The sequence below is a fragment of the Etheostoma spectabile genome, chromosome 10 (genome assembly GCF_008692095.1).
Source record: "Etheostoma spectabile isolate EspeVRDwgs_2016 chromosome 10, UIUC_Espe_1.0, whole genome shotgun sequence".
NCBI classification, from domain to species: domain Eukaryota; kingdom Metazoa; phylum Chordata; class Actinopteri; order Perciformes; family Percidae; genus Etheostoma; species Etheostoma spectabile.
In genome coordinates this window covers 1831321-1836171 of record NC_045742.1, presented here as the reverse complement: position 1 = coordinate 1836171, position 4851 = coordinate 1831321, and the positions used below count along the sequence as shown (strand labels likewise).

Sequence of the window (4851 nt, the reverse complement as noted above, 5' to 3'; positions counted from 1 at the left end):
TAATACATTTATCAGTAGGGTGGAGTAAGAAATAGATAATTAGTTCAGTAGATCCAACCAATTAATATCACGATCATGACTTTTATGTCAAAGTGACTCACCTAACTAACCCTAACCCCAACATGTTAACTTGCCACCACATTTAAGTAACGTTACTATGTAGTAATATGTCATTGTTATATGTTATCACTATGCTTTTTTAAAAAGTTTTGTCATATCAGTGTACATATGAGGAGTATGGGGTGGATGGATGGATGTTCTCAGTTCTGTGCGGAACCCAAAGCCAACATTGACTCATTTACACAGTCCTGACGTCACGCCCTTCTACTTCCGGTCCATGGGACCAGTCTTTTGGAAAAATATGAATGGGAGTGAGGGAGAATGGGGAGAGGTTAGTTAGTTTTTCATCCCGTTTAAATTGAGCCATGGATTGCAAATGTGTTCCTGGATTTGAAAGATTGTTTTTCAACCGAAGGAAGTCTCAGTTTATAGTCTCTGTGTATCGTACCGGGGATGTAACGGTACTCAGACGAGCAGAGGATCTCGCTTGTTATCTGCTGCTCTGCTGAAAGCACCTCACTGGATGAAACACATCATCTGAGATTAGATTACATGTGTTGGTGAACAGAGCTAAGCTAGCTAGCTAGCTAGCAAGTGGAGCATCAAGCTAGGTGACGAGAGATGTAGTCCACTGAGCGATGTATTCCACTGAGAGAGGTATAGTGCACTAAGAATGTAGGTCAAACTGAGATGAGTCGCTCACGGAGAGATGTTAGGTCCACGAGAGATGTAGTTCACTGAGGAGCTGTAGTTCCCTATGAGAGAATGTCATTCTACACTGAGAGATGTGCCGGACGAGATTAGTTATCACTGTAGAGAGTTGTTCACACCTGAGGGATGTAGGTCCACTGAGGAGATATAGTTCACGAGAGATGTTGTCCATGAGGGATGTGGTAGCCAATGATGAGAGGTAGGCCCTGAGAGATGTAGTCCACTGAGAGTTGTAGTTCACTGAGAGATGTAGTTCACTGAGAGATGTAGTTCACTAAGAGATGTAGTTCATTGAGAGTTGTAGTCCACTGAGAGATGTAGTCCACTGAGAGATGTAGTCCACTGAGAGATATAGTTCACTGAGAGAAGTAGTCCACTGAGAGATGTAGTTCCCTGAGAGATGTAGTCCTCTGAGAGTTGTAGTTCACTGAGAGATGTAGTTCACTGAGAGTTGTAGTTCCTTGAGAGATGTAGTTCCTTGAGAGATGTAGTCCACTGAGAGATGTAGTCCACTGAGAGATGCAGTCCACTACTTAACCCTTGTGTTGTGGTCCCGTCAACCTGCACCTTTGTGTTTTTCTGTGTAGAAATGTTTGGGTATGAAAATTTTGTTGTTCTCGACGTTTTTGTTGATTTTATTCTAATGTTTATCTCACTTTTTTTTGCCTTTTTTAAATTATGTTTTTGTTAACCGTTTGGTCGTTTTTTTTCACTATTTTCAATTTTTGTGGTCACTTTTTTAAACAAGTTTTTGTCACCTTTGCGAGGTTTTTGATAGGGTTTTATTAAAATCACTTTTTCTGAATTTTTGGGTCAAATTGGTGATGTTTTTGATTTAAATCTCTTTTTTTCAGATTTTTTTTGGTCACGTTTTTTCAGCACTCTAAAAGAAAACATTTTTGTAGATTTTTCCAACATTTGTCACTTCTTTCAACGTTCTTTTGTCATAGTTCTGATAGAGAAAGCTTATGTAAACGGGTCAAATTTGACCCGAGGACACCAGGAGGGTTAACTTCCCTAGGTAACTTAATTTACGTGACAACATACTCATTTTAACCTGAACCTTTAATCTCTTCCGGAACTTAACCACGTTTTTTTTTTGTTTTTTTTCACAATGTTAACCACGTGTTTAAAACTGACATGTTGGGAATGAAAACTGAGCATTATGACACGGGTAATGTCCTTAAAAGTGATGTGCTATGTATATGCCTTCCCATGAGATCACGTTGAGACATAGAGACAGTCTAAAAGGAGAGGACATGAATACTACTCCTACTGTCAGTAGCACAGTTAACAAACCGACTTCCTGCTTCCTCTTTAACCTACCATGCTTGTTGGGGTCGTGTGCGTTTCCTTTTGCCACGAGGGACTACAACCACCATTTTGGGTGTAGTCACTTGCAATTTTACCTTTAAAAAACGAATGCAGCGATGTCGCCAGGGTCTCAAATTTCACTTTTTAAGTTCAAAACTACGAAACTAAACCCCAACTGTAATAAATCTAAATTTTCCTTTACACCCAGCTCTTGCAAATATTTCTGGATTTTAAGTATTTTCTCTACACTTAACCCCACTAGCACAAAGAGTTTAAGGAGATTAGATTTATATTTTCTTTCCTGTAAAAAACCCTTTCTTTGTGAGACACACCACCATAACTGAGATTTTTCTAGTTTTTACTGTAATTCTGTCCAACTACTGAGTTGCTGCCTAGGTTTTGTCACATCCTGTATCACACACCCCCACACACACACACATACACACACTTTAGAAATCTGAGAGTGTGTTAGAACTCTCTTCCTCCTTACCCAGAGTTCCTGGCCCCAGGGGGTGGAGGGTCTCTTCACCCATCTCACACGTCCAACCCAAACACACACACACACACACACACACACACACACACACACACACACACACACACACACACACTGGCAGCAGACCACATCAAAGGGGGTCCATTCCTCCCCAAGTCCACAGGTTTCTGAATAAACATATTATTCTGGATTAAATGTTTCCCATATTTGTTATTCTTCCCTTCGAGACTCCAGGTGGAATTGGTATGAAACCAAAAATCATATGTACATTCTTTTGAATGAAAGAGCGGGCCGAGGGGAATGCTCCGAAATGGGAACGAGAATTCCCTTTCGGAGCGAGAACTTGTAACAACATTTGTGCAGATTCTTCGATTGGCCCAGATCTAACAAAGGCTGCGCTGTGTTGTCGAGAAGTGGTCGTTTCCCCCTGCAAATCTCACCGCACCACTACTCAGAACTCTCTATGAAACCAGGAGGTGTGTGTGTGTGTGTGTGTGTGTGTGTGTGTGTGTGTGTGTGCTCGGTGGAGGTCCACTGCTGGCTCGGAATCAGATCCAATTAGGTTTAAGAGATCCTCCCAGGGATGCTGCAGTGTGAGAGAGTGTTTTCCTCTCACGGTGTAGCGGTTTGAAATGAGATAGAAGGTGACAGCTGAGCAGCAGCTTCAGCCGTGCTCAGGCCTGAACTGAAGAGTTCAGAGGCAGAAGGGGACGGCGGTGGAGTCCTGCTTAGTTATGCAATTATGTCCAAATTACTGCCAGAGCCCCTTGCCCTATCAGAACCGAGATTATGGCCTTGAGCGAGCCAATCGGTGAGGTGTTGATGTGTGGTGAGAGATCACACTCTGCCAACCTGTACAGCCCCATGGCCATGGTAATATTATCTGAGATATAATGGTGGACGGATGGATGGATGGATGGATGGATGGATCCACATGTTGCAGGATAACACATTATAATCTCTTCTATCAGCCACCTACTAAAAACAATATAACTCCCTCCCATTGCTAAAGGACCAAGCAGAGAACTTTCATTTACATCCTATGTTCAGATATTTGCATTCAACACACCATCCCACAAATATGTCAGGAAACCATGCACGATATGATGCTCTTGAATGAACTCTGCATCAAACGTTATAGCTCCTTGCATACTAATGCGACTGTGGGCAACAACAGAGGCACACAATAGGCTGAAACCCGTTGATTTCTTACCATCATGTTTATTTTTGTAAACTGCACATCCCCAACTTTGCGCAGCGGTGGGACGTGTGTTGTGGACAGAGGGTTCTCACTGCAGTGTGTTTGATGTCTCTCTCTCTCTGGACCCCGGAGACATTCCTCATGCATAATCGCTGTGTGTCTTTCTGATCTGCGTCTATCTACTGCTGCTGGAGGTTGATGCACAGAGCAGCACACACAGTAACACACACAGTAACACACAGAAATTAGAGGCAAGCAAAACAGAACAATCTTATTCTCCCACAAATAGCTAAGAATAAAGCAAACGAAGGCATAAAAGAGATTTGTAATCTTTATTGAAGTGATATACTGTGAGGACCAGTAACAGCTCTTCAGGCTTCTCTCATCTTCTCACATGTGTCATTAAGCACCGTGCTGTGCTAAACAATTCAACTGAATGTGGTAACACAGTTGCACTGCGCCCAGCTTAATAAAAACCATCTACTCTTGTAATTCATCATCCATACATTGGGTTGGGATATCAGGGAGAGGGATGGGATTGGATGGAGAGCAGCTCCTGTACAGCTTAGTATTCTGCTGAGGACTCTAACTGTAGAGCAGAGGGGGCAAAGGGGTCATGCGTGAGCGTGTGTGTGTGTGTGTGTGTGTGTGTGTGTGTGTGTGTGTGTGTGTGTGTGGTTGTGTGTGAGAAAGTGCAGGCAGCATCACCAGCCTCCAGGGCTCGGCAAGGCTAATTATAATGAATCCCAGAGAGTCTGTGTTTGAAATGCAGATTGCAACTGCCAGCTCCGCCTGCTCCTAGTCGAGGACCTGTGTGTGTTATGTGGGGGGGAGAAGGGGGGGAGAAGGGGGGGTATGTTTGTAGGCCACAGGGGAAAGTATGTTGGTTGGTTATTTAACTGTGTCAGAGAAACTTGCAGATATTCCACATGAAATTCATTCGTTCCACATGGATTTTTCTGAGAGAAAAGAGTTTTTTTAAGCGCAGAATTTTCATAACAGTCTGTTGCCAATCCTTTCTGCTTCCTCGTGTGCCCAAGATAGGCCTTCACCCGTCTCTTCGCTTGCT

General features: G+C 43.0%; 1 long non-coding RNA gene across 1 annotated transcript in view; it reads right to left on the bottom strand.

Annotated features, from left to right (window-relative positions):
* Positions 1-985: 985 nt before the first annotated feature.
* The window catches only part of LOC116696805 (uncharacterized), a 451372-nt gene continuing 447506 nt past the window's right edge, over positions 986-4851 (bottom strand). Inside the window, exon 3 of the long non-coding RNA XR_004333838.1 lies at positions 986-1283. This is a non-coding gene — a long non-coding RNA (uncharacterized LOC116696805). The remainder of the gene's footprint in view (positions 1284-4851) is intronic.